This window comes from Pleuronectes platessa, chromosome 11 (genome assembly GCF_947347685.1).
Source record: "Pleuronectes platessa chromosome 11, fPlePla1.1, whole genome shotgun sequence".
Classification (NCBI taxonomy): domain Eukaryota; kingdom Metazoa; phylum Chordata; class Actinopteri; order Pleuronectiformes; family Pleuronectidae; genus Pleuronectes; species Pleuronectes platessa.
Window position 1 is genome coordinate 23,454,522 of NC_070636.1, and position 25,846 is coordinate 23,480,367.

The 25,846-nt window shown below is 43.1% G+C and overlaps 36 non-coding genes across 36 annotated transcripts; all 36 read left to right on the forward strand.

Moving 5' to 3' along the window:
• Positions 1-52: 52 nt before the first annotated feature.
• Positions 53-216, forward strand: LOC128451760 (U1 spliceosomal RNA). The gene has a single exon (XR_008340292.1). It is a non-coding gene; the product is annotated as a U1 spliceosomal RNA (small nuclear RNA).
• A 555-nt stretch (positions 217-771) lies between these two features.
• On the forward strand, positions 772-935 carry LOC128452690 (U1 spliceosomal RNA). Its single transcript, XR_008341178.1, has one exon. It is a non-coding gene; the product is annotated as a U1 spliceosomal RNA (small nuclear RNA).
• A 555-nt stretch (positions 936-1,490) lies between these two features.
• LOC128452691 (U1 spliceosomal RNA) lies at positions 1,491-1,654 on the forward strand. The gene has a single exon (XR_008341179.1). It is a non-coding gene; the product is annotated as a U1 spliceosomal RNA (small nuclear RNA).
• A 556-nt stretch (positions 1,655-2,210) lies between these two features.
• LOC128452576 (U1 spliceosomal RNA) lies at positions 2,211-2,374 on the forward strand. Its single transcript, XR_008341066.1, has one exon. It is a non-coding gene; the product is annotated as a U1 spliceosomal RNA (small nuclear RNA).
• A 555-nt stretch (positions 2,375-2,929) lies between these two features.
• Positions 2,930-3,093, forward strand: LOC128451878 (U1 spliceosomal RNA). The gene has a single exon (XR_008340403.1). It is a non-coding gene; the product is annotated as a U1 spliceosomal RNA (small nuclear RNA).
• Positions 3,094-3,648: 555 nt separating this feature from the next.
• Positions 3,649-3,812, forward strand: LOC128452692 (U1 spliceosomal RNA). Its single transcript, XR_008341180.1, has one exon. It is a non-coding gene; the product is annotated as a U1 spliceosomal RNA (small nuclear RNA).
• Positions 3,813-4,367: 555 nt separating this feature from the next.
• Positions 4,368-4,531, forward strand: LOC128452694 (U1 spliceosomal RNA). Its single transcript, XR_008341182.1, has one exon. It is a non-coding gene; the product is annotated as a U1 spliceosomal RNA (small nuclear RNA).
• Positions 4,532-5,087: 556 nt separating this feature from the next.
• On the forward strand, positions 5,088-5,251 carry LOC128452577 (U1 spliceosomal RNA). Its single transcript, XR_008341067.1, has one exon. It is a non-coding gene; the product is annotated as a U1 spliceosomal RNA (small nuclear RNA).
• A 555-nt stretch (positions 5,252-5,806) lies between these two features.
• Positions 5,807-5,970, forward strand: LOC128451996 (U1 spliceosomal RNA). Its single transcript, XR_008340507.1, has one exon. It is a non-coding gene; the product is annotated as a U1 spliceosomal RNA (small nuclear RNA).
• A 555-nt stretch (positions 5,971-6,525) lies between these two features.
• LOC128452695 (U1 spliceosomal RNA) lies at positions 6,526-6,689 on the forward strand. Its single transcript, XR_008341183.1, has one exon. It is a non-coding gene; the product is annotated as a U1 spliceosomal RNA (small nuclear RNA).
• Positions 6,690-7,244: 555 nt separating this feature from the next.
• LOC128452606 (U1 spliceosomal RNA) lies at positions 7,245-7,408 on the forward strand. The gene has a single exon (XR_008341095.1). It is a non-coding gene; the product is annotated as a U1 spliceosomal RNA (small nuclear RNA).
• Positions 7,409-7,964: 556 nt separating this feature from the next.
• Positions 7,965-8,128, forward strand: LOC128452327 (U1 spliceosomal RNA). The gene has a single exon (XR_008340825.1). It is a non-coding gene; the product is annotated as a U1 spliceosomal RNA (small nuclear RNA).
• A 555-nt stretch (positions 8,129-8,683) lies between these two features.
• Positions 8,684-8,847, forward strand: LOC128452607 (U1 spliceosomal RNA). Its single transcript, XR_008341096.1, has one exon. It is a non-coding gene; the product is annotated as a U1 spliceosomal RNA (small nuclear RNA).
• Positions 8,848-9,402: 555 nt separating this feature from the next.
• LOC128452608 (U1 spliceosomal RNA) lies at positions 9,403-9,566 on the forward strand. Its single transcript, XR_008341097.1, has one exon. It is a non-coding gene; the product is annotated as a U1 spliceosomal RNA (small nuclear RNA).
• A 556-nt stretch (positions 9,567-10,122) lies between these two features.
• LOC128452339 (U1 spliceosomal RNA) lies at positions 10,123-10,286 on the forward strand. Its single transcript, XR_008340836.1, has one exon. It is a non-coding gene; the product is annotated as a U1 spliceosomal RNA (small nuclear RNA).
• A 555-nt stretch (positions 10,287-10,841) lies between these two features.
• LOC128452610 (U1 spliceosomal RNA) lies at positions 10,842-11,005 on the forward strand. The gene has a single exon (XR_008341099.1). It is a non-coding gene; the product is annotated as a U1 spliceosomal RNA (small nuclear RNA).
• Positions 11,006-11,560: 555 nt separating this feature from the next.
• LOC128452611 (U1 spliceosomal RNA) lies at positions 11,561-11,724 on the forward strand. The gene has a single exon (XR_008341100.1). It is a non-coding gene; the product is annotated as a U1 spliceosomal RNA (small nuclear RNA).
• A 556-nt stretch (positions 11,725-12,280) lies between these two features.
• Positions 12,281-12,444, forward strand: LOC128452351 (U1 spliceosomal RNA). The gene has a single exon (XR_008340848.1). It is a non-coding gene; the product is annotated as a U1 spliceosomal RNA (small nuclear RNA).
• Positions 12,445-13,000: 556 nt separating this feature from the next.
• Positions 13,001-13,164, forward strand: LOC128452570 (U1 spliceosomal RNA). The gene has a single exon (XR_008341060.1). It is a non-coding gene; the product is annotated as a U1 spliceosomal RNA (small nuclear RNA).
• Positions 13,165-13,719: 555 nt separating this feature from the next.
• Positions 13,720-13,883, forward strand: LOC128452696 (U1 spliceosomal RNA). The gene has a single exon (XR_008341184.1). It is a non-coding gene; the product is annotated as a U1 spliceosomal RNA (small nuclear RNA).
• Positions 13,884-14,438: 555 nt separating this feature from the next.
• LOC128452612 (U1 spliceosomal RNA) lies at positions 14,439-14,602 on the forward strand. Its single transcript, XR_008341101.1, has one exon. It is a non-coding gene; the product is annotated as a U1 spliceosomal RNA (small nuclear RNA).
• Positions 14,603-15,158: 556 nt separating this feature from the next.
• Positions 15,159-15,322, forward strand: LOC128452773 (U1 spliceosomal RNA). The gene has a single exon (XR_008341260.1). It is a non-coding gene; the product is annotated as a U1 spliceosomal RNA (small nuclear RNA).
• Positions 15,323-15,877: 555 nt separating this feature from the next.
• LOC128452697 (U1 spliceosomal RNA) lies at positions 15,878-16,041 on the forward strand. The gene has a single exon (XR_008341185.1). It is a non-coding gene; the product is annotated as a U1 spliceosomal RNA (small nuclear RNA).
• Positions 16,042-16,596: 555 nt separating this feature from the next.
• Positions 16,597-16,760, forward strand: LOC128452613 (U1 spliceosomal RNA). Its single transcript, XR_008341102.1, has one exon. It is a non-coding gene; the product is annotated as a U1 spliceosomal RNA (small nuclear RNA).
• Positions 16,761-17,316: 556 nt separating this feature from the next.
• LOC128452362 (U1 spliceosomal RNA) lies at positions 17,317-17,480 on the forward strand. Its single transcript, XR_008340859.1, has one exon. It is a non-coding gene; the product is annotated as a U1 spliceosomal RNA (small nuclear RNA).
• Positions 17,481-18,035: 555 nt separating this feature from the next.
• On the forward strand, positions 18,036-18,199 carry LOC128452614 (U1 spliceosomal RNA). Its single transcript, XR_008341103.1, has one exon. It is a non-coding gene; the product is annotated as a U1 spliceosomal RNA (small nuclear RNA).
• Positions 18,200-18,754: 555 nt separating this feature from the next.
• Positions 18,755-18,918, forward strand: LOC128452615 (U1 spliceosomal RNA). Its single transcript, XR_008341104.1, has one exon. It is a non-coding gene; the product is annotated as a U1 spliceosomal RNA (small nuclear RNA).
• Positions 18,919-19,474: 556 nt separating this feature from the next.
• On the forward strand, positions 19,475-19,638 carry LOC128452373 (U1 spliceosomal RNA). The gene has a single exon (XR_008340870.1). It is a non-coding gene; the product is annotated as a U1 spliceosomal RNA (small nuclear RNA).
• Positions 19,639-20,193: 555 nt separating this feature from the next.
• LOC128452616 (U1 spliceosomal RNA) lies at positions 20,194-20,357 on the forward strand. The gene has a single exon (XR_008341105.1). It is a non-coding gene; the product is annotated as a U1 spliceosomal RNA (small nuclear RNA).
• A 555-nt stretch (positions 20,358-20,912) lies between these two features.
• On the forward strand, positions 20,913-21,076 carry LOC128452617 (U1 spliceosomal RNA). Its single transcript, XR_008341106.1, has one exon. It is a non-coding gene; the product is annotated as a U1 spliceosomal RNA (small nuclear RNA).
• Positions 21,077-21,632: 556 nt separating this feature from the next.
• On the forward strand, positions 21,633-21,796 carry LOC128452384 (U1 spliceosomal RNA). The gene has a single exon (XR_008340881.1). It is a non-coding gene; the product is annotated as a U1 spliceosomal RNA (small nuclear RNA).
• A 556-nt stretch (positions 21,797-22,352) lies between these two features.
• Positions 22,353-22,516, forward strand: LOC128452571 (U1 spliceosomal RNA). The gene has a single exon (XR_008341061.1). It is a non-coding gene; the product is annotated as a U1 spliceosomal RNA (small nuclear RNA).
• A 555-nt stretch (positions 22,517-23,071) lies between these two features.
• On the forward strand, positions 23,072-23,235 carry LOC128452698 (U1 spliceosomal RNA). Its single transcript, XR_008341186.1, has one exon. It is a non-coding gene; the product is annotated as a U1 spliceosomal RNA (small nuclear RNA).
• A 555-nt stretch (positions 23,236-23,790) lies between these two features.
• Positions 23,791-23,954, forward strand: LOC128452618 (U1 spliceosomal RNA). Its single transcript, XR_008341107.1, has one exon. It is a non-coding gene; the product is annotated as a U1 spliceosomal RNA (small nuclear RNA).
• Positions 23,955-24,510: 556 nt separating this feature from the next.
• LOC128452774 (U1 spliceosomal RNA) lies at positions 24,511-24,674 on the forward strand. Its single transcript, XR_008341261.1, has one exon. It is a non-coding gene; the product is annotated as a U1 spliceosomal RNA (small nuclear RNA).
• A 555-nt stretch (positions 24,675-25,229) lies between these two features.
• Positions 25,230-25,393, forward strand: LOC128452619 (U1 spliceosomal RNA). The gene has a single exon (XR_008341108.1). It is a non-coding gene; the product is annotated as a U1 spliceosomal RNA (small nuclear RNA).
• The last annotated feature ends 453 nt before the right edge of the window (positions 25,394-25,846 follow it).

Sequence of the window (25,846 nt, forward strand, 5' to 3'; positions counted from 1 at the left end):
GCCAAACAACTGTGTCTAAGGAACAAGGGCCTGTCTCCAATGCGTCCAACTCATACTTACCTGGCAGGGGAGAAACCATGATCATGAAGGTGGTTCACCCAGGGCGAGGCTCAGCCATTGCACTTCGGTTGTGCTGACCCCTGCGAATTCCCCAAATGTGGGAATCTCGACTGCATAATTTGTGGTAGTGGGGGACTGCGTCCGCGCTCTCCCCTGATCATTATGTTCAATTGCAATAAGAGCCTGACACTGGGCCTATTTTATAGTTTTTGTTGTAGATATTTTGTGCTCCCGACACAATGCACTCACTAATGCCACTGATTGTGGTAGAAGTATAATTTTACAGCAAATATACGGGTTCACTCCTGTTCCAAGTTTACTGTTTTGATAGGTAATGTTTGCTAGAAATTCTTGTACTGCCTGTATGCTGATTTTTCCGACTTTAAAGCAGTTTCTGTTGTCTCTGAGACAAAGTTGTTATGTCTTTGGGCTTTTGTGGTGATTTATCAGAGATGGCCAGGGCTTACCTGGCTGATTTTCATCGAGGTTTTCTATGTTTTGCTAGGGGAATAAAAGGGCTGGAGACAAGAAAATTGATAAAGTCATTAGATGTCATTTCACAGATTTGTTTTCTTCACTTCAACAAGTCCTTTACCAAAACGGTTTGATGTGATACTGAAGGCCTTTGGATTCTTTGAATATGCATGAGGGCACCATGAGCCAAACAACTGTGTCTAAGGAACAAGGGCCTGTCTCCAATGCGTCCAACTCATACTTACCTGGCAGGGGAGAAACCATGATCATGAAGGTGGTTCACCCAGGGCGAGGCTCAGCCATTGCACTTCGGTTGTGCTGACCCGTGCGAATTCCCCAAATGTGGGAATCTCGACTGCAGAATTTGTGGTAGTGGGGGACTGCGTCCGCGCTCTCCCCTGATCATTATGCTTAATTGCAATAAGAGCCTGACACTGGGCCTATTTTATAGGCTTTGTTGTAGATATTTTGTGCTCCTGACACAATGCACTCACCAATGCCACTGATTGTGGTAGAAGTATAATTTTACAGCAAATAGACAGGTTCATTACTGTTCCAAGTTTACTGTTTTGATAAGTAATGTTTGCTAGAAATTCTTGTACTGCCTGTATGCTGATTTTTCCGACTTTAGAGCAGTTTCTGTTGTCTCTGAGACAAAGTTGTTATGTCTATGGGCTTTTGTAGTGATTTATCAGAGATGGCCAGGGCTTACCTGGCTGATTTTCATCAAGGTTTTCTCTGTTTTGCTAGGGGAATAAAAGGGCTGGAGACAAGAACATTTATAAAGTCATTAGATGTCATTTCACAGAATTGTTTGCTTCACTTCAACAAGTCCTTTACCAAAACGGTTTGATGTGATACTGAAGGCCTTTGGATTCTGTGAATATGCATGAGGGCACCATGAGCCAAACAACTGTGTCTAAGGAACAAGGGCCTGTCTCCAATGCGTCCAACTCATACTTACCTGGCAGGGGAGAAACCATGATCATGAAGGTGGTTCACCCAGGGCGAGGCTCAGCCATTGCACTTCGGTTGTGCTGACCCGTGCGAATTCCCCAAATGTGGGAATCTCGACTGCAGAATTTGTGGTAGTGGGGGACTGCGTCCGCGCTCTCCCCTGATCATTATGTTCAATTGCAATAAGTGCCTGACACTGGGCCTATTTTATAGGCTTTGTTGTAGATATTTTGTGCTCCTGACACAATGCACTCACCAATGCCACTGATTGTGGTAGAAGTATAATTTTACAGCAAATAGACAGGTTCATTACTGTTCCAAGTTTACTGTTTTGATAAGTAATGTTTGCTAGAAATTCTTGTACTGCCTGTATGCTGATTTTTCCGACTTTAGAGCAGTTTCTGTTGTCTCTGAGACAAAGTTGTTATGTCTATGGGCTTTTGTAGTGATTTATCAGAGATGGCCAGGGCTTACCTGGCTGATTTTCATCAAGGTTTTCTCTGTTTTGCTAGGGGAATAAAAGGGCTGGAGACAAGAAAATGTATAAAGTCATTAGATGTCATTTCACAGAATTGTTTGCTTCACTTCAACAAGTCCTTTACCAAAACGGTTTGATGTGATACTGAAGGCCTTTGGATTCTGTGAATATGCATGGGAGGCACCATGATCCAAACAACTGTGTCTAAGGAATAAGGGCCTGTCTCCAATGCGTCCAACTCATACTTACCTGGCAGGGGAGAAACCATGATCATGAAGGTGGTTAACCCAGGGCGAGGCTCAGCCATTGCACTTCGGTTGTGCTGACCCTTGCGAATTCCCCAAATGTGGGAATCTCGACTGCATAATTTGTGGTAGTGGGGGACTGCGTCCGCGCTCTCCCCTGATCATTATGTTCAATTGCAATAAGAGCCTGACACTGGGCCTATTTTATAGTCTTTGTTGTAGATATTTTGTGCTCCTGACACAATGCACTCACCAATGCCACTGATTGTGGTAGAAGTATAATTTTACAGCAAATAGACAGGTTCATTACTGTTCCAAGTTTACTGTTTTGATAAGTAATGTTTGCTAGAAATTCTTGTACTGCCTGTATGCTGATTTTTCCGACTTTAGAGCAGTTTCTGTTGTCTCTGAGACAAAGTTGTTATGTCTATGGGCTTTTGTAGTGATTTATCAGAGATGGCCAGGGCTTACCTGGCTGATTTTCATCGAGGTTTTCTCTGTTTTGCTAGGGGAATAAAAGGGCTGGAGACAAGAAAATTTATAAAGTCATTAGATGTCATTTCACAGAATTGTTTTCTTCACTTCAACAAGTCCTTTACCAAAACGGTTTGATGTGATACTGAAGGCCTTTGGATTCTTTGAATATGCATGAGGGCACCATGAGCCAAACAACTGTGTCTAAGGAACAAGGGCCTGTCTCCAATGCGTCCAACTCATACTTACCTGGCAGGGGAGAAACCATGATCATGAAGGTGGTTCACCCAGGGCGAGGCTCAGCCATTGCACTTCGGTTGTGCTGACCCCTGCGAATTCCCCAAATGTGGGAATCTCGACTGCATAATTTGTGGTAGTGGGGGACTGCGTCCGCGCTCTCCCCTGATCATTATGTTCAATTGCAATAAGAGCCTGACACTGGGCCTATTTTATAGTTTTTGTTGTAGATATTTTGTGCTCCCGACACAATGCACTCACTAATGCCACTGATTGTGGTAGAAGTATAATTTTACAGCAAATATACGGGTTCACTCCTGTTCCAAGTTTACTGTTTTGATAGGTAATGTTTGCTAGAAATTCTTGTACTGCCTGTATGCTGATTTTTCCGACTTTAAAGCAGTTTCTGTTGTCTCTGAGACAAAGTTGTTATGTCTTTGGGCTTTTGTGGTGATTTATCAGAGATGGCCAGGGCTTACCTGGCTGATTTTCATCGAGGTTTTCTATGTTTTGCTAGGGGAATAAAAGGGCTGGAGACAAGAAAATTGATAAAGTCATTAGATGTCATTTCACAGATTTGTTTTCTTCACTTCAACAAGTCCTTTACCAAAACGGTTTGATGTGATACTGAAGGCCTTTGGATTCTTTGAATATGCATGAGGGCACCATGAGCCAAACAACTGTGTCTAAGGAACAAGGGCCTGTCTCCAATGCGTCCAACTCATACTTACCTGGCAGGGGAGAAACCATGATCATGAAGGTGGTTCACCCAGGGCGAGGCTCAGCCATTGCACTTCGGTTGTGCTGACCCGTGCGAATTCCCCAAATGTGGGAATCTCGACTGCAGAATTTGTGGTAGTGGGGGACTGCGTCCGCGCTCTCCCCTGATCATTATGCTTAATTGCAATAAGAGCCTGACACTGGGCCTATTTTATAGGCTTTGTTGTAGATATTTTGTGCTCCTGACACAATGCACTCACCAATGCCACTGATTGTGGTAGAAGTATAATTTTACAGCAAATAGACAGGTTCATTACTGTTCCAAGTTTACTGTTTTGATAAGTAATGTTTGCTAGAAATTCTTGTACTGCCTGTATGCTGATTTTTCCGACTTTAGAGCAGTTTCTGTTGTCTCTGAGACAAAGTTGTTATGTCTATGGGCTTTTGTAGTGATTTATCAGAGATGGCCAGGGCTTACCTGGCTGATTTTCATCAAGGTTTTCTCTGTTTTGCTAGGGGAATAAAAGGGCTGGAGACAAGAACATTTATAAAGTCATTAGATGTCATTTCACAGAATTGTTTGCTTCACTTCAACAAGTCCTTTACCAAAACGGTTTGATGTGATACTGAAGGCCTTTGGATTCTGTGAATATGCATGAGGGCACCATGAGCCAAACAACTGTGTCTAAGGAACAAGGGCCTGTCTCCAATGCGTCCAACTCATACTTACCTGGCAGGGGAGAAACCATGATCATGAAGGTGGTTCACCCAGGGCGAGGCTCAGCCATTGCACTTCGGTTGTGCTGACCCGTGCGAATTCCCCAAATGTGGGAATCTCGACTGCAGAATTTGTGGTAGTGGGGGACTGCGTCCGCGCTCTCCCCTGATCATTATGTTCAATTGCAATAAGTGCCTGACACTGGGCCTATTTTATAGGCTTTGTTGTAGATATTTTGTGCTCCTGACACAATGCACTCACCAATGCCACTGATTGTGGTAGAAGTATAATTTTACAGCAAATAGACAGGTTCATTACTGTTCCAAGTTTACTGTTTTGATAAGTAATGTTTGCTAGAAATTCTTGTACTGCCTGTATGCTGATTTTTCCGACTTTAGAGCAGTTTCTGTTGTCTCTGAGACAAAGTTGTTATGTCTATGGGCTTTTGTAGTGATTTATCAGAGATGGCCAGGGCTTACCTGGCTGATTTTCATCAAGGTTTTCTCTGTTTTGCTAGGGGAATAAAAGGGCTGGAGACAAGAAAATGTATAAAGTCATTAGATGTCATTTCACAGAATTGTTTGCTTCACTTCAACAAGTCCTTTACCAAAACGGTTTGATGTGATACTGAAGGCCTTTGGATTCTGTGAATATGCATGGGAGGCACCATGATCCAAACAACTGTGTCTAAGGAATAAGGGCCTGTCTCCAATGCGTCCAACTCATACTTACCTGGCAGGGGAGAAACCATGATCATGAAGGTGGTTAACCCAGGGCGAGGCTCAGCCATTGCACTTCGGTTGTGCTGACCCTTGCGAATTCCCCAAATGTGGGAATCTCGACTGCATAATTTGTGGTAGTGGGGGACTGCGTCCGCGCTCTCCCCTGATCATTATGTTCAATTGCAATAAGAGCCTGACACTGGGCCTATTTTATAGTCTTTGTTGTAGATATTTTGTGCTCCTGACACAATGCACTCACCAATGCCACTGATTGTGGTAGAAGTATAATTTTACAGCAAATAGACAGGTTCATTACTGTTCCAAGTTTACTGTTTTGATAAGTAATGTTTGCTAGAAATTCTTGTACTGCCTGTATGCTGATTTTTCCGACTTTAGAGCAGTTTCTGTTGTCTCTGAGACAAAGTTGTTATGTCTATGGGCTTTTGTAGTGATTTATCAGAGATGGCCAGGGCTTACCTGGCTGATTTTCATCGAGGTTTTCTCTGTTTTGCTAGGGGAATAAAAGGGCTGGAGACAAGAAAATTTATAAAGTCATTAGATGTCATTTCACAGAATTGTTTTCTTCACTTCAACAAGTCCTTTACCAAAACGGTTTGATGTGATACTGAAGGCCTTTGGATTCTTTGAATATGCATGAGGGCACCATGAGCCAAACAACTGTGTCTAAGGAACAAGGGCCTGTCTCCAATGCGTCCAACTCATACTTACCTGGCAGGGGAGAAACCATGATCATGAAGGTGGTTCACCCAGGGCGAGGCTCAGCCATTGCACTTCGGTTGTGCTGACCCCTGCGAATTCCCCAAATGTGGGAATCTCGACTGCATAATTTGTGGTAGTGGGGGACTGCGTCCGCGCTCTCCCCTGATCATTATGTTCAATTGCAATAAGAGCCTGACACTGGGCCTATTTTATAGTTTTTGTTGTAGATATTTTGTGCTCCCGACACAATGCACTCACTAATGCCACTGATTGTGGTAGAAGTATAATTTTACAGCAAATATACGGGTTCACTCCTGTTCCAAGTTTACTGTTTTGATAGGTAATGTTTGCTAGAAATTCTTGTTCACCCTGTATGCTGATTTTTCCGACTTTAAAGCAGTTTCTGTTGTCTCTGAGACAAAGTTGTTATGTCTTTGGGCTTTTGTGGTGATTTATCAGAGATGGCCAGGGCTTACCTGGCTGATTTTCATCGAGGTTTTCTATGTTTTGCTAGGGGAATAAAAGGGCTGGAGACAAGAAAATTGATAAAGTCATTAGATGTCATTTCACAGATTTGTTTTCTTCACTTCAACAAGTCCTTTACCAAAACGGTTTGATGTGATACTGAAGGCCTTTGGATTCTTTGAATATGCATGAGGGCACCATGAGCCAAACAACTGTGTCTAAGGAACAAAGGCCTGTCTCCAATGCGTCCAACTCATACTTACCTGGCAGGGGAGAAACCATGATCATGAAGGTGGTTCACCCAGGGCGAGGCTCAGCCATTGCACTTCGGTTGTGCTGACCCGTGCGAATTCCCCAAATGTGGGAATCTCGACTGCAGAATTTGTGGTAGTGGGGGACTGCGTCCGCGCTCTCCCCTGATCATTATGCTTAATTGCAATAAGAGCCTGACACTGGGCCTATTTTATAGGCTTTGTTGTAGATATTTTGTGCTCCTGACACAATGCACTCACCAATGCCACTGATTGTGGTAGAAGTATAATTTTACAGCAAATAGACAGGTTCATTACTGTTCCAAGTTTACTGTTTTGATAAGTAAGGTTTGCTAGAAATTCTTGTACTGCCTGTATGCTGATTTTTCCGACTTTAGAGCAGTTTCTGTTGTCTCTGAGACAAAGTTGTTATGTCTATGGGCTTTTGTAGTGATTTATCAGAGATGGCCAGGGCTTACCTGGCTGATTTTCATCAAGGTTTTCTCTGTTTTGCTAGGGGAATAAAAGGGCTGGAGACAAGAACATTTATAAAGTCATTAGATGTCATTTCACAGAATTGTTTGCTTCACTTCAACAAGTCCTTTACCAAAACGGTTTGATGTGATACTGAAGGCCTTTGGATTCTGTGAATATGCATGAGGGCACCATGAGCCAAACAACTGTGTCTAAGGAACAAGGGCCTGTCTCCAATGCGTCCAACTCATACTTACCTGGCAGGGGAGAAACCATGATCATGAAGGTGGTTCACCCAGGGCGAGGCTCAGCCATTGCACTTCGGTTGTGCTGACCCGTGCGAATTCCCCAAATGTGGGAATCTCGACTGCATAATTTGTGGTAGTGGGGGACTGCGTCCGCGCTCTCCCCTGATCATTATGTTCAATTGCAATAAGTGCCTGACACTGGGCCTATTTTATAGGCTTTGTTGTAGATATTTTGTGCTCCTGACACAATGCACTCACCAATGCCACTGATTGTGGTAGAAGTATAATTTTACAGCAAATAGACAGGTTCATTACTGTTCCAAGTTTACTGTTTTGATAAGTAATGTTTGCTAGAAATTCTTGTACTGCCTGTATGCTGATTTTTCCGACTTTAGAGCAGTTTCTGTTGTCTCTGAGACAAAGTTGTTATGTATATGGGCTTTTGTAGTGATTTATCAGAGATGGCCAGGGCTTACCTGGCTGATTTTCATCAAGGTTTTCTCTGTTTTGCTAGGGGAATAAAAGGGCTGGAGACAAGAAAATTTATAAAGTCATTAGATGTCATTTCACAGAATTGTTTGCTTCACTTCAACAAGTCCTTTACCAAAACGGTTTGATGTGATACTGAAGGCCTTTGGATTCTGTGAATATGCATGGGAGGCACCATGATCCAAACAACTGTGTCTAAGGAATAAGGGCCTGTCTCCAATGCGTCCAACTCATACTTACCTGGCAGGGGAGAAACCATGATCATGAAGGTGGTTAACCCAGGGCGAGGCTCAGCCATTGCACTTCGGTTGTGCTGACCCCTGCGAATTCCCCAAATGTGGGAATCTCGACTGCATAATTTGTGGTAGTGGGGGACTGCGTCCGCGCTCTCCCCTGATCATTATGTTCAATCGCAATAAGAGCCTGACACTGGGCCTATTTTATAGTTTTTGTTGTAGATATTTTGTGCTCCCGACACAATGCACTCACTAATGCCACTGATTGTGGTAGAAGTATACTTTTACAGCAAATATACGGGTTCACTCCTGTTCCAAGTTTACTGTTTTGATAGGTAATGTTTGCTAGAAATTCTTGTACTGCCTGTATGCTGATTTTTCCGACTTTAAAGCAGTTTCTGTTGTCTCTGAGACAAAGTTGTTATGTCTTTGGGCTTTTGTGGTGATTTATCAGAGATGGCCAGGGCTTACCTGGCTGATTTTCATCAAGGTTTTCTATGTTTTGCTAGGGGAATAAAAGGGCTGGAGACAAGAAAATTGATAAAGTCATTAGATGTCATTTCACAGATTTGTTTTCTTCACTTCAACAAGTCCTTTACCAAAACGGTTTGATGTGATACTGAAGGCCTTTGGATTCTGTGAATATGCATGAGGGCACCATGAGCCAAACAACTGTGTCTAAGGAACAAGGGCCTGTCTCCAATGCGTCCAACTCATACTTACCTGGCAGGGGAGAAACCATGATCATGAAGGTGGTTCACCCAGGGCGAGGCTCAGCCATTGCACTTCGGTTGTGCTGACCCGTGCGAATTCCCCAAATGTGGGAATCTCGACTGCATAATTTGTGGTAGTGGGGGACTGCGTCCGCGCTCTCCCCTGATCATTATGCTTAATTGCAATAAGAGCCTGACACTGGGCCTATTTTATAGGCTTTGTTGTAGATATTTTGTGCTCCTGACACAATGCACTCACCAATGCCACTGATTGTGGTAGAAGTATAATTTTACAGCAAATAGACAGGTTCATTACTGTTCCAAGTTTACTGTTTTGATAAGTAATGTTTGCTAGAAATTCTTGTACTGCCTGTATGCTGATTTTTCCGACTTTAGAGCAGTTTCTGTTGTCTCTGAGACAAAGTTGTTATGTCTATGGGCTTTTGTAGTGATTTATCAGAGATGGCCAGGGCTTACCTGGCTGATTTTCATCAAGGTTTTCTCTGTTTTGCTAGGGGAATAAAAGGGCTGGAGACAAGAACATTTATGAAGTCATTAGATGTCATTTCACAGAATTGTTTGCTTCACTTCAACAAGTCCTTTACCAAAACGGTTTGATGTGATACTGAAGGCCTTTGGATTCTGTGAATATGCATGAGGGCACCATGAGCCAAACAACTGTGTCTAAGGAACAAGGGCCTGTCTCCAATGCGTCCAACTCATACTTACCTGGCAGGGGAGAAACCATGATCATGAAGGTGGTTCACCCAGGGCGAGGCTCAGCCATTGCACTTCGGTTGTGCTGACCCGTGCGAATTCCCCAAATGTGGGAATCTCGACTGCATAATTTGTGGTAGTGGGGGACTGCGTCCGCGCTCTCCCCTGATCATTATGTTCAATTGCAATAAGTGCCTGACACTGGGCCTATTTTATAGGCTTTGTTGTAGATATTTTGTGCTCCTGACACAATGCACTCACCAATGCCACTGATTGTGGTAGAAGTATAATTTTACAGCAAATAGACAGGTTCATTACTGTTCCAAGTTTACTGTTTTGATAAGTAATGTTTGCTAGAAATTCTTGTACTGCCTGTATGCTGATTTTTCCGACTTTAGAGCAGTTTCTGTTGTCTCTGAGACAAAGTTGTTATGTCTATGGGCTTTTGTAGTGATTTATCAGAGATGGCCAGGGCTTACCTGGCTGATTTTCATCAAGGTTTTCTCTGTTTTGCTAGGGGAATAAAAGGGCTGGAGACAAGAAAATTTATAAAGTCATTAGATGTCATTTCACAGAATTGTTTGCTTCACTTCAACAAGTCCTTTACCAAAACGGTTTGATGTGATACTGAAGGCCTTTGGATTCTGTGAATATGCATGGGAGGCACCATGATCCAAACAACTGTGTCTAAGGAATAAGGGCCTGTCTCCAATGCGTCCAACTCATACTTACCTGGCAGGGGAGAAACCATGATCATGAAGGTGGTTAACCCAGGGCGAGGCTCAGCCATTGCACTTCGGTTGTGCTGACCCCTGCGAATTCCCCAAATGTGGGAATCTCGACTGCATAATTTGTGGTAGTGGGGGACTGCGTCCGCGCTCTCCCCTGATCATTATGTTCAATCGCAATAAGAGCCTGACACTGGGCCTATTTTATAGTTTTTGTTGTAGATATTTTGTGCTCCCGACACAATGCACTCACTAATGCCACTGATTGTGGTAGAAGTATACTTTTACAGCAAATATACGGGTTCACTCCTGTTCCAAGTTTACTGTTTTGATAGGTAATGTTTGCTAGAAATTCTTGTACTGCCTGTATGCTGATTTTTCCGACTTTAAAGCAGTTTCTGTTGTCTCTGAGACAAAGTTGTTATGTCTTTGGGCTTTTGTGGTGATTTATCAGAGATGGCCAGGGCTTACCTGGCTGATTTTCATCGAGGTTTTCTATGTTTTGCTAGGGGAATAAAAGGGCTGGAGACAAGAAAATTGATAAAGTCATTAGATGTCATTTCACAGATTTGTTTTCTTCACTTCAACAAGTCCTTTACCAAAACGGTTTGATGTGATACTGAAGGCCTTTGGATTCTGTGAATATGCATGAGGGCACCATGAGCCAAACAACTGTGTCTAAGGAACAAGGGCCTGTCTCCAATGCGTCCAACTCATACTTACCTGGCAGGGGAGAAACCATGATCATGAAGGTGGTTCACCCAGGGCGAGGCTCAGCCATTGCACTTCGGTTGTGCTGACCCGTGCGAATTCCCCAAATGTGGGAATCTCGACTGCATAATTTGTGGTAGTGGGGGACTGCGTCCGCGCTCTCCCCTGATCATTATGCTTAATTGCAATAAGAGCCTGACACTGGGCCTATTTTATAGGCTTTGTTGTAGATATTTTGTGCTCCTGACACAATGCACTCACCAATGCCACTGATTGTGGTAGAAGTATAATTTTACAGCAAATAGACAGGTTCATTACTGTTCCAAGTTTACTGTTTTGATAAGTAATGTTTGCTAGAAATTCTTGTACTGCCTGTATGCTGATTTTTCCGACTTTAGAGCAGTTTCTGTTGTCTCTGAGACAAAGTTGTTATGTCTATGGGCTTTTGTAGTGATTTATCAGAGATGGCCAGGGCTTACCTGGCTGATTTTCATCAAGGTTTTCTCTGTTTTGCTAGGGGAATAAAAGGGCTGGAGACAAGAACATTTATGAAGTCATTAGATGTCATTTCACAGAATTGTTTGCTTCACTTCAACAAGTCCTTTACCAAAACGGTTTGATGTGATACTGAAGGCCTTTGGATTCTGTGAATATGCATGAGGGCACCATGAGCCAAACAACTGTGTCTAAGGAACAAGGGCCTGTCTCCAATGCGTCCAACTCATACTTACCTGGCAGGGGAGAAACCATGATCATGAAGGTGGTTCACCCAGGGCGAGGCTCAGCCATTGCACTTCGGTTGTGCTGACCCGTGCGAATTCCCCAAATGTGGGAATCTCGACTGCATAATTTGTGGTAGTGGGGGACTGCGTCCGCGCTCTCCCCTGATCATTATGTTCAATTGCAATAAGTGCCTGACACTGGGCCTATTTTATAGGCTTTGTTGTAGATATTTTGTGCTCCTGACACAATGCACTCACCAATGCCACTGATTGTGGTAGAAGTATAATTTTACAGCAAATAGACAGGTTCATTACTGTTCCAAGTTTACTGTTTTGATAAGTAATGTTTGCTAGAAATTCTTGTACTGCCTGTATGCTGATTTTTCCGACTTTAGAGCAGTTTCTGTTGTCTCTGAGACAAAGTTGTTATGTCTATGGGCTTTTGTAGTGATTTATCAGAGATGGCCAGGGCTTACCTGGCTGATTTTCATCAAGGTTTTCTCTGTTTTGCTAGGGGAATAAAAGGGCTGGAGACAAGAAAATTTATAAAGTCATTAGATGTCATTTCACAGAATTGTTTGCTTCACTTCAACAAGTCCTTTACCAAAACGGTTTGATGTGATACTGAAGGCCTTTGGATTCTGTGAATATGCATGGGAGGCACCATGATCCAAACAACTGTGTCTAAGGAATAAGGGCCTGTCTCCAATGCGTCCAACTCATACTTACCTGGCAGGGGAGAAACCATGATCATGAAGGTGGTTAACCCAGGGCGAGGCTCAGCCATTGCACTTCGGTTGTGCTGACCCCTGCGAATTCCCCAAATGTGGGAATCTCGACTGCATAATTTGTGGTAGTGGGGGACTGCGTCCGCGCTCTCCCCTGATCATTATGTTCAATCGCAATAAGAGCCTGACACTGGGCCTATTTTATAGTTTTTGTTGTAGATATTTTGTGCTCCCGACACAATGCACTCACTAATGCCACTGATTGTGGTAGAAGTATACTTTTACAGCAAATATACGGGTTCACTCCTGTTCCAAGTTTACTGTTTTGATAGGTAATGTTTGCTAGAAATTCTTGTACTGCCTGTATGCTGATTTTTCCGACTTTAAAGCAGTTTCTGTTGTCTCTGAGACAAAGTTGTTATGTCTTTGGGCTTTTGTGGTGATTTATCAGAGATGGCCAGGGCTTACCTGGCTGATTTTCATCGAGGTTTTCTCTGTTTTGCTAGGGGAATAAAAGGGCTGGAGACAAGAAAATTGATAAAGTCATTAGATGTCATTTCACAGATTTGTTTGCTTCACTTCAACAAGTCCTTTACCAAAACGGTTTGATGTGATACTGAAGGCCTTTGGATTCTGTGAATATGCATGGGAGGCACCATGAGCCAAACAACTGTGTCTAAGGAACAAGGGCCTGTCTCCAATGCGTCAAACTCATACTTACCTAGCAGGGGAGAAACCATGATCATGAAGGTGGTTCACCCAGGGCGAGGCTCAGCCATTGCACTTCGGTTGTGCTGACCCTTGCGAATTCCCCAAATGTGGGAATCTCGACTGCATAATTTGTGGTAGTGGGGGACTGCGTCCGCGCTCTCCCCTGATCATTATGTTCAATTGCAATAAGAGCCTGACACTGGGCCTATTTTATAGTCTTTGTTGTAGATATTTTGTGCTCCTGACACAATGCACTCACCAATGCCACTGATTGTGGTAGAAGTATAATTTTACAGCAAATAGACAGGTTCATTACTGTTCCAAGTTTACTGTTTTGATAAGTAATGTTTGCTAGAAATTCTTGTACTGCCTGTATGCTGATTTTTCCGACTTTAGAGCAGTTTCTGTTGTCTCTGAGACAAAGTTGTTATGTCTATGGGCTTTTGTAGTGATTTATCAGAGATGGCCAGGGCTTACCTGGCTGATTTTCATCGAGGTTTTCTCTGTTTTGCTAGGGGAATAAAAGGGCTGGAGACAAGAAAATTTATAAAGTCATTAGATGTCATTTCACAGAATTGTTTTCTTCACTTCAACAAGTCCTTTACCAAAACGGTTTGATGTGATACTGAAGGCCTTTGGATTCTTTGAATATGCATGAGGGCACCATGAGCCAAACAACTGTGTCTAAGGAACAAGGGCCTGTCTCCAATGCGTCCAACTCATACTTACCTGGCAGGGGAGAAACCATGATCATGAAGGTGGTTCACCCAGGGCGAGGCTCAGCCATTGCACTTCGGTTGTGCTGACCCGTGCGAATTCCCCAAATGTGGGAATCTCGACTGCAGAATTTGTGGTAGTGGGGGACTGCGTCCGCGCTCTCCCCTGATCATTATGCTTAATTGCAATAAGAGCCTGACACTGGGCCTATTTTATAGGCTTTGTTGTAGATATTTTGTGCTCCTGACACAATGCACTCACCAATGCCACTGATTGTGGTAGAAGTATAATTTTACAGCAAATAGACAGGTTCATTACTGTTCCAAGTTTACTGTTTTGATAAGTAATGTTTGCTAGAAATTCTTGTACTGCCTGTATGCTGATTTTTCCGACTTTAGAGCAGTTTCTGTTGTCTCTGAGACAAAGTTGTTATGTCTATGGGCTTTTGTAGTGATTTATCAGAGATGGCCAGGGCTTACCTGGCTGATTTTCATCAAGGTTTTCTCTGTTTTGCTAGGGGAATAAAAGGGCTGGAGACAAGAACATTTATAAAGTCATTAGATGTCATTTCACAGAATTGTTTGCTTCACTTCAACAAGTCCTTTACCAAAACGGTTTGATGTGATACTGAAGGCCTTTGGATTCTGTGAATATGCATGAGGGCACCATGAGCCAAACAACTGTGTCTAAGGAACAAGGGCCTGTCTCCAATGCGTCCAACTCATACTTACCTGGCAGGGGAGAAACCATGATCATGAAGGTGGTTCACCCAGGGCGAGGCTCAGCCATTGCACTTCGGTTGTGCTGACCCGTGCGAATTCCCCAAATGTGGGAATCTCGACTGCATAATTTGTGGTAGTGGGGGACTGCGTCCGCGCTCTCCCCTGATCATTATGTTCAATTGCAATAAGTGCCTGACACTGGGCCTATTTTATAGGCTTTGTTGTAGATATTTTGTGCTCCTGACACAATGCACTCACCAATGCCACTGATTGTGGTAGAAGTATAATTTTACAGCAAATAGACAGGTTCATTACTGTTCCAAGTTTACTGTTTTGATAAGTAATGTTTGCTAGAAATTCTTGTACTGCCTGTATGCTGATTTTTCCGACTTTAGAGCAGTTTCTGTTGTCTCTGAGACAAAGTTGTTATGTATATGGGCTTTTGTAGTGATTTATCAGAGATGGCCAGGGCTTACCTGGCTGATTTTCATCAAGGTTTTCTCTGTTTTGCTAGGGGAATAAAAGGGCTGGAGACAAGAAAATTTATAAAGTCATTAGATGTCATTTCACAGAATTGTTTGCTTCACTTCAACAAGTCCTTTACCAAAACGGTTTGATGTGATACTGAAGGCCTTTGGATTCTGTGAATATGCATGGGAGGCACCATGATCCAAACAACTGTGTCTAAGGAATAAGGGCCTGTCTCCAATGCGTCCAACTCATACTTACCTGGCAGGGGAGAAACCATGATCATAAAGGTGGTTAACCCAGGTCGAGGCTCAGCCATTGCACTTCGGTTGTGCTGACCCCTGCGAATTCCCCAAATGTGGGAATCTCGACTGCATAATTTGTGGTAGTGGGGGACTGCGTCCGCGCTCTCCCCTGATCATTATGTTCAATCGCAATAAGAGCCTGACACTGGGCCTATTTTATAGTTTTTGTTGTAGATATTTTGTGCTCCCGACACAATGCACTCACTAATGCCACTGATTGTGGTAGAAGTATACTTTTACAGCAAATATACGGGTTCACTCCTGTTCCAAGTTTACTGTTTTGATAGGTAATGTTTGCTAGAAATTCTTGTTCACCCTGTATGCTGATTTTTCCGACTTTAAAGCAGTTTCTGTTGTCTCTGAGACAAAGTTGTTATGTCTTTGGGCTTTTGTGGTGATTTATCAGAGATGGCCAGGGCTTACCTGGCTGATTTTCATCGAGGTTTTCTATGTTTTGCTAGGGGAATAAAAGGGCTGGAGACAAGAAAATTGATAAAGTCATTAGATGTCATTTCACAGATTTGTTTTCTTCACTTCAACAAGTCCTTTACCAAAACGGTTTGATGTGATACTGAAGGCCTTTGGATTCTTTGAATATGCATGAGGGCACCATGAGCCAAACAACTGTGTCTAAGGAACAAAGGCCTGTCTCCAATGCGTCCAACTCATACTTACCTGGCAGGGGAGAAACCATGATCATGAAGGTGGTTCACCCAGGGCGAGGCTCAGCCATTGCACTTCGGTTGTGCTGACCCGTGCGAATTCCCCAAATGTGGGAATCTCGACTGCAGAATTTGTGGTAGTGGGGGACTGCGTCCGCGCTCTCCCCTGATCATTATGCTTAATTGCAATAAGAGCCTGACACTGGGCCTATTTTATAGGCTTTGTTGTAGATATTTTGTGCTCCTGACACAATGCACTCACCAATGCCACTGATTGTGGTAGAAGTATAATTTTACAGCAAATAGACAGGTTCATTACTGTTCCAAGTTTACTGTTTTGATAAGTAAGGTTTGCTAGAAATTCTTGTACTGCCTGTATGCTGATTTTTCCGACTTTAGAGCAGTTTCTGTTGTCTCTGAGACAAAGTTGTTATGTCTATGGGCTTTTGTAGTGATTTATCAGAGATGGCCAGGGCTTACCTGGCTGATTTTCATCAAGGTTTTCTCTGTTTTGCTAGGGGAATAAAAGGGCTGGAGACAAGAACATTTATAAAGTCATTAGATGTCATTTCACAGAATTGTTTGCTTCACTTCAACAAGTCCTTTACCAAAACGGTTTGATGTGATACTGAAGGCCTTTGGATTCTGTGAATATGCATGAGGGCACCATGAGCCAAACAACTGTGTCTAAGGAACAAGGGCCTGTCTCCAATGCGTCCAACTCATACTTACCTGGCAGGGGAGAAACCATGATCATGAAGGTGGTTCACCCAGGGCGAGGCTCAGCCATTGCACTTCGGTTGTGCTGACCCGTGCGAATTCCCCAAATGTGGGAATCTCGACTGCATAATTTGTGGTAGTGGGGGACTGCGTCCGCGCTCTCCCCTGATCATTATGTTCAATTGCAATAAGTGCCTGACACTGGGCCTATTTTATAGGCTTTGTTGTAGATATTTTGTGCTCCTGACACAATGCACTCACCAATGCCACTGATTGTGGTAGAAGTATAATTTTACAGCAAATAGACAGGTTCATTACTGTTCCAAGTTTACTGTTTTGATAAGTAATGTTTGCTAGAAATTCTTGTACTGCCTGTATGCTGATTTTTCCGACTTTAGAGCAGTTTCTGTTGTCTCTGAGACAAAGTTGTTATGTATATGGGCTTTTGTAGTGATTTATCAGAGATGGCCAGGGCTTACCTGGCTGATTTTCATCAAGGTTTTCTCTGTTTTGCTAGGGGAATAAAAGGGCTGGAGACAAGAAAATTTATAAAGTCATTAGATGTCATTTCACAGAATTGTTTGCTTCACTTCAACAAGTCCTTTACCAAAACGGTTTGATGTGATACTGAAGGCCTTTGGATTCTGTGAATATGCATGGGAGGCACCATGATCCAAACAACTGTGTCTAAGGAATAAGGGCCTGTCTCCAATGCGTCCAACTCATACTTACCTGGCAGGGGAGAAACCATGATCATGAAGGTGGTTAACCCAGGGCGAGGCTCAGCCATTGCACTTCGGTTGTGCTGACCCCTGCGAATTCCCCAAATGTGGGAATCTCGACTGCATAATTTGTGGTAGTGGGGGACTGCGTCCGCGCTCTCCCCTGATCATTATGTTCAATCGCAATAAGAGCCTGACACTGGGCCTATTTTATAGTTTTTGTTGTAGATATTTTGTGCTCCCGACACAATGCACTCACTAATGCCACTGATTGTGGTAGAAGTATACTTTTACAGCAAATATACGGGTTCACTCCTGTTCCAAGTTTACTGTTTTGATAGGTAATGTTTGCTAGAAATTCTTGTACTGCCTGTATGCTGATTTTTCCGACTTTAAAGCAGTTTCTGTTGTCTCTGAGACAAAGTTGTTATGTCTTTGGGCTTTTGTGGTGATTTATCAGAGATGGCCAGGGCTTACCTGGCTGATTTTCATCGAGGTTTTCTATGTTTTGCTAGGGGAATAAAAGGGCTGGAGACAAGAAAATTGATAAAGTCATTAGATGTCATTTCACAGATTTGTTTTCTTCACTTCAACAAGTCCTTTACCAAAACGGTTTGATGTGATACTGAAGGCCTTTGGATTCTGTGAATATGCATGAGGGCACCATGAGCCAAACAACTGTGTCTAAGGAACAAGGGCCTGTCTCCAATGCGTCCAACTCATACTTACCTGGCAGGGGAGAAACCATGATCATGAAGGTGGTTCACCCAGGGCGAGGCTCAGCCATTGCACTTCGGTTGTGCTGACCCGTGCGAATTCCCCAAATGTGGGAATCTCGACTGCATAATTTGTGGTAGTGGGGGACTGCGTCCGCGCTCTCCCCTGATCATTATGCTTAATTGCAATAAGAGCCTGACACTGGGCCTATTTTATAGGCTTTGTTGTAGATATTTTGTGCTCCTGACACAATGCACTCACCAATGCCACTGATTGTGGTAGAAGTATAATTTTACAGCAAATAGACAGGTTCATTACTGTTCCAAGTTTACTGTTTTGATAAGTAATGTTTGCTAGAAATTCTTGTACTGCCTGTATGCTGATTTTTCCGACTTTAGAGCAGTTTCTGTTGTCTCTGAGACAAAGTTGTTATGTCTATGGGCTTTTGTAGTGATTTATCAGAGATGGCCAGGGCTTACCTGGCTGATTTTCATCAAGGTTTTCTCTGTTTTGCTAGGGGAATAAAAGGGCTGGAGACAAGAACATTTATGAAGTCATTAGATGTCATTTCACAGAATTGTTTGCTTCACTTCAACAAGTCCTTTACCAAAACGGTTTGATGTGATACTGAAGGCCTTTGGATTCTGTGAATATGCATGAGGGCACCATGAGCCAAACAACTGTGTCTAAGGAACAAGGGCCTGTCTCCAATGCGTCCAACTCATACTTACCTGGCAGGGGAGAAACCATGATCATGAAGGTGGTTCACCCAGGGCGAGGCTCAGCCATTGCACTTCGGTTGTGCTGACCCGTGCGAATTCCCCAAATGTGGGAATCTCGACTGCATAATTTGTGGTAGTGGGGGACTGCGTCCGCGCTCTCCCCTGATCATTATGTTCAATTGCAATAAGTGCCTGACACTGGGCCTATTTTATAGGCTTTGTTGTAGATATTTTGTGCTCCTGACACAATGCACTCACCAATGCCACTGATTGTGGTAGAAGTATAATTTTACAGCAAATAGACAGGTTCATTACTGTTCCAAGTTTACTGTTTTGATAAGTAATGTTTGCTAGAAATTCTTGTACTGCCTGTATGCTGATTTTTCCGACTTTAGAGCAGTTTCTGTTGTCTCTGAGACAAAGTTGTTATGTCTATGGGCTTTTGTAGTGATTTATCAGAGATGGCCAGGGCTTACCTGGCTGATTTTCATCAAGGTTTTCTCTGTTTTGCTAGGGGAATAAAAGGGCTGGAGACAAGAAAATTTATAAAGTCATTAGATGTCATTTCACAGAATTGTTTGCTTCACTTCAACAAGTCCTTTACCAAAACGGTTTGATGTGATACTGAAGGCCTTTGGATTCTGTGAATATGCATGGGAGGCACCATGATCCAAACAACTGTGTCTAAGGAATAAGGGCCTGTCTCCAATGCGTCCAACTCATACTTACCTGGCAGGGGAGAAACCATGATCATGAAGGTGGTTAACCCAGGGCGAGGCTCAGCCATTGCACTTCGGTTGTGCTGACCCCTGCGAATTCCCCAAATGTGGGAATCTCGACTGCATAATTTGTGGTAGTGGGGGACTGCGTCCGCGCTCTCCCCTGATCATTATGTTCAATCGCAATAAGAGCCTGACACTGGGCCTATTTTATAGTTTTTGTTGTAGATATTTTGTGCTCCCGACACAATGCACTCACTAATGCCACTGATTGTGGTAGAAGTATACTTTTACAGCAAATATACGGGTTCACTCCTGTTCCAAGTTTACTGTTTTGATAGGTAATGTTTGCTAGAAATTCTTGTACTGCCTGTATGCTGATTTTTCCGACTTTAAAGCAGTTTCTGTTGTCTCTGAGACAAAGTTGTTATGTCTTTGGGCTTTTGTGGTGATTTATCAGAGATGGCCAGGGCTTACCTGGCTGATTTTCATCGAGGTTTTCTATGTTTTGCTAGGGGAATAAAAGGGCTGGAGACAAGAAAATTGATAAAGTCATTAGATGTCATTTCACAGATTTGTTTTCTTCACTTCAACAAGTCCTTTACCAAAACGGTTTGATGTGATACTGAAGGCCTTTGGATTCTGTGAATATGCATGAGGGCACCATGAGCCAAACAACTGTGTCTAAGGAACAAGGGCCTGTCTCCAATGCGTCCAACTCATACTTACCTGGCAGGGGAGAAACCATGATCATGAAGGTGGTTCACCCAGGGCGAGGCTCAGCCATTGCACTTCGGTTGTGCTGACCCGTGCGAATTCCCCAAATGTGGGAATCTCGACTGCATAATTTGTGGTAGTGGGGGACTGCGTCCGCGCTCTCCCCTGATCATTATGCTTAATTGCAATAAGAGCCTGACACTGGGCCTATTTTATAGGCTTTGTTGTAGATATTTTGTGCTCCTGACACAATGCACTCACCAATGCCACTGATTGTGGTAGAAGTATAATTTTACAGCAAATAGACAGGTTCATTACTGTTCCAAGTTTACTGTTTTGATAAGTAATGTTTGCTAGAAATTCTTGTACTGCCTGTATGCTGATTTTTCCGACTTTAGAGCAGTTTCTGTTGTCTCTGAGACAAAGTTGTTATGTCTATGGGCTTTTGTAGTGATTTATCAGAGATGGCCAGGGCTTACCTGGCTGATTTTCATCAAGGTTTTCTCTGTTTTGCTAGGGGAATAAAAGGGCTGGAGACAAGAACATTTATGAAGTCATTAGATGTCATTTCACAGAATTGTTTGCTTCACTTCAACAAGTCCTTTACCAAAACGGTTTGATGTGATACTGAAGGCCTTTGGATTCTGTGAATATGCATGAGGGCACCATGAGCCAAACAACTGTGTCTAAGGAACAAGGGCCTGTCTCCAATGCGTCCAACTCATACTTACCTGGCAGGGGAGAAACCATGATCATGAAGGTGGTTCACCCAGGGCGAGGCTCAGCCATTGCACTTCGGTTGTGCTGACCCGTGCGAATTCCCCAAATGTGGGAATCTCGACTGCATAATTTGTGGTAGTGGGGGACTGCGTCCGCGCTCTCCCCTGATCATTATGTTCAATTGCAATAAGTGCCTGACACTGGGCCTATTTTATAGGCTTTGTTGTAGATATTTTGTGCTCCTGACACAATGCACTCACCAATGCCACTGATTGTGGTAGAAGTATAATTTTACAGCAAATAGACAGGTTCATTACTGTTCCAAGTTTACTGTTTTGATAAGTAATGTTTGCTAGAAATTCTTGTACTGCCTGTATGCTGATTTTTCCGACTTTAGAGCAGTTTCTGTTGTCTCTGAGACAAAGTTGTTATGTCTATGGGCTTTTGTAGTGATTTATCAGAGATGGCCAGGGCTTACCTGGCTGATTTTCATCAAGGTTTTCTCTGTTTTGCTAGGGGAATAAAAGGGCTGGAGACAAGAAAATTTATAAAGTCATTAGATGTCATTTCACAGAATTGTTTGCTTCACTTCAACAAGTCCTTTACCAAAACGGTTTGATGTGATACTGAAGGCCTTTGGATTCTGTGAATATGCATGGGAGGCACCATGATCCAAACAACTGTGTCTAAGGAATAAGGGCCTGTCTCCAATGCGTCCAACTCATACTTACCTGGCAGGGGAGAAACCATGATCATGAAGGTGGTTAACCCAGGGCGAGGCTCAGCCATTGCACTTCGGTTGTGCTGACCCCTGCGAATTCCCCAAATGTGGGAATCTCGACTGCATAATTTGTGGTAGTGGGGGACTGCGTCCGCGCTCTCCCCTGATCATTATGTTCAATCGCAATAAGAGCCTGACACTGGGCCTATTTTATAGTTTTTGTTGTAGATATTTTGTGCTCCCGACACAATGCACTCACTAATGCCACTGATTGTGGTAGAAGTATACTTTTACAGCAAATATACGGGTTCACTCCTGTTCCAAGTTTACTGTTTTGATAGGTAATGTTTGCTAGAAATTCTTGTACTGCCTGTATGCTGATTTTTCCGACTTTAAAGCAGTTTCTGTTGTCTCTGAGACAAAGTTGTTATGTCTTTGGGCTTTTGTGGTGATTTATCAGAGATGGCCAGGGCTTACCTGGCTGATTTTCATCGAGGTTTTCTCTGTTTTGCTAGGGGAATAAAAGGGCTGGAGACAAGAAAATTGATAAAGTCATTAGATGTCATTTCACAGATTTGTTTGCTTCACTTCAACAAGTCCTTTACCAAAACGGTTTGATGTGATACTGAAGGCCTTTGGATTCTGTGAATATGCATGGGAGGCACCATGAGCCAAACAACTGTGTCTAAGGAACAAGGGCCTGTCTCCAATGCGTCAAACTCATACTTACCTAGCAGGGGAGAAACCATGATCATGAAGGTGGTTCACCCAGGGCGAGGCTCAGCCATTGCACTTCGGTTGTGCTGACCCTTGCGAATTCCCCAAATGTGGGAATCTCGACTGCATAATTTGTGGTAGTGGGGGACTGCGTCCGCGCTCTCCCCTGATCATTATGTTCAATTGCAATAAGAGCCTGACACTGGGCCTATTTTATAGTCTTTGTTGTAGATATTTTGTGCTCCTGACACAATGCACTCACCAATGCCACTGATTGTGGTAGAAGTATAATTTTACAGCAAATAGACAGGTTCATTACTGTTCCAAGTTTACTGTTTTGATAAGTAATGTTTGCTAGAAATTCTTGTACTGCCTGTATGCTGATTTTTCCGACTTTAGAGCAGTTTCTGTTGTCTCTGAGACAAAGTTGTTATGTCTATGGGCTTTTGTAGTGATTTATCAGAGATGGCCAGGGCTTACCTGGCTGATTTTCATCGAGGTTTTCTCTGTTTTGCTAGGGGAATAAAAGGGCTGGAGACAAGAAAATTTATAAAGTCATTAGATGTCATTTCACAGAATTGTTTTCTTCACTTCAACAAGTCCTTTACCAAAACGGTTTGATGTGATACTGAAGGCCTTTGGATTCTTTGAATATGCATGAGGGCACCATGAGCCAAACAACTGTGTCTAAGGAACAAGGGCCTGTCTCCAATGCGTCCAACTCATACTTACCTGGCAGGGGAGAAACCATGATCATGAAGGTGGTTCACCCAGGGCGAGGCTCAGCCATTGCACTTCGGTTGTGCTGACCCGTGCGAATTCCCCAAATGTGGGAATCTCGACTGCAGAATTTGTGGTAGTGGGGGACTGCGTCCGCGCTCTCCCCTGATCATTATGCTTAATTGCAATAAGAGCCTGACACTGGGCCTATTTTATAGGCTTTGTTGTAGATATTTTGTGCTCCTGACACAATGCACTCACCAATGCCACTGATTGTGGTAGAAGTATAATTTTACAGCAAATAGACAGGTTCATTACTGTTCCAAGTTTACTGTTTTGATAAGTAATGTTTGCTAGAAATTCTTGTACTGCCTGTATGCTGATTTTTCCGACTTTAGAGCAGTTTCTGTTGTCTCTGAGACAAAGTTGTTATGTCTATGGGCTTTTGTAGTGATTTATCAGAGATGGCCAGGGCTTACCTGGCTGATTTTCATCAAGGTTTTCTCTGTTTTGCTAGGGGAATAAAAGGGCTGGAGACAAGAACATTTATAAAGTCATTAGATGTCATTTCACAGAATTGTTTGCTTCACTTCAACAAGTCCTTTACCAAAACGGTTTGATGTGATACTGAAGGCCTTTGGATTCTGTGAATATGCATGAGGGCACCATGAGCCAAACAACTGTGTCTAAGGAACAAGGGCCTGTCTCCAATGCGTCCAACTCATACTTACCTGGCAGGGGAGAAACCATGATCATGAAGGTGGTTCACCCAGGGCGAGGCTCAGCCATTGCACTTCGGTTGTGCTGACCCGTGCGAATTCCCCAAATGTGGGAATCTCGACTGCATAATTTGTGGTAGTGGGGGACTGCGTCCGCGCTCTCCCCTGATCATTATGTTCAATTGCAATAAGTGCCTGACACTGGGCCTATTTTATAGGCTTTGTTGTAGATATTTTGTGCTCCTGACACAATGCACTCACCAATGCCACTGATTGTGGTAGAAGTATAATTTTACAGCAAATAGACAGGTTCATTACTGTTCCAAGTTTACTGTTTTGATAAGTAATGTTTGCTAGAAATTCTTGTACTGCCTGTATGCTGATTTTTCCGACTTTAGAGCAGTTTCTGTTGTCTCTGAGACAAAGTTGTTATGTATATGGGCTTTTGTAGTGATTTATCAGAGATGGCCAGGGCTTACCTGGCTGATTTTCATCAAGGTTTTCTCTGTTTTGCTAGGGGAATAAAAGGGCTGGAGACAAGAAAATTTATAAAGTCATTAGATGTCATTTCACAGAATTGTTTGCTTCACTTCAACAAGTCCTTTACCAAAACGGTTTGATGTGATACTGAAGGCCTTTGGATTCTGTGAATATGCATGGGAGGCACCATGATCCAAACAACTGTGTCTAAGGAATAAGGGCCTGTCTCCAATGCGTCCAACTCATACTTACCTGGCAGGGGAGAAACCATGATCATAAAGGTGGTTAACCCAGGTCGAGGCTCAGCCATTGCACTTCGGTTGTGCTGACCCCTGCGAATTCCCCAAATGTGGGAATCTCGACTGCATAATTTGTGGTAGTGGGGGACTGCGTCCGCGCTCTCCCCTGATCATTATGTTCAATCGCAATAAGAGCCTGACACTGGGCCTATTTTATAGTTTTTGTTGTAGATATTTTGTGCTCCCGACACAATGCACTCACTAATGCCACTGATTGTGGTAGAAGTATACTTTTACAGCAAATATACGGGTTCACTCCTGTTCCAAGTTTACTGTTTTGATAGGTAATGTTTGCTAGAAATTCTTGTACTGCCTGTATGCTGATTTTTCCGACTTTAAAGCAGTTTCTGTTGTCTCTGAGACAAAGTTGTTATGTCTTTGGGCTTTTGTGGTGATTTATCAGAGATGGCCAGGGCTTACCTGGCTGATTTTCATCGAGGTTTTCTCTGTTTTGCTAGGGGAATAAAAGGGCTGGAGACAAGAAAATTGATAAAGTCATTAGATGTCATTTCACAGATTTGTTTGCTTCACTTCAACAAGTCCTTTACCAAAACGGTTTGATGTGATACTGAAGGCCTTTGGATTCTGTGAATATGCATGAGGGCACCATGAGCCAAACAACTGTGTCTAAGGAACAAGGGCCTGTCTCCAATGCGTCCAACTCATACTTACCTGGCAGGGGAGAAACCATGATCATGAAGGTGGTTCACCCAGGGCGAGGCTCAGCCATTGCACTTCGGTTGTGCTGACCCGTGCGAATTCCCCAAATGTGGGAATCTCGACTGCATAATTTGTGGTAGTGGGGGACTGCGTCCGCGCTCTCCCCTGATCATTATGTTCAATTGCAATAAGTGCCTGACACTGGGCCTATTTTATAGGCTTTGTTGTAGATATTTTGTGCTCCTGACACAATGCACTCACCAATGCCACTGATTGTGGTAGAAGTATAATTTTACAGCAAATAGACAGGTTCATTACTGTTCCAAGTTTACTGTTTTGATAAGTAATGTTTGCTAGAAATTCTTGTACTGCCTGTATGCTGATTTTTCCGACTTTAGAGCAGTTTCTGTTGTCTCTGAGACAAAGTTGTTATGTATATGGGCTTTTGTAGTGATTTATCAGAGATGGCCAGGGCTTACCTGGCTGATTTTCATCAAGGTTTTCTCTGTTTTGCTAGGGGAATAAAAGGGCTGGAGACAAGAAAATTTATAAAGTCATTAGATGTCATTTCACAGAATTGTTTGCTTCACTTCAACAAGTCCTTTACCAAAACGGTTTGAT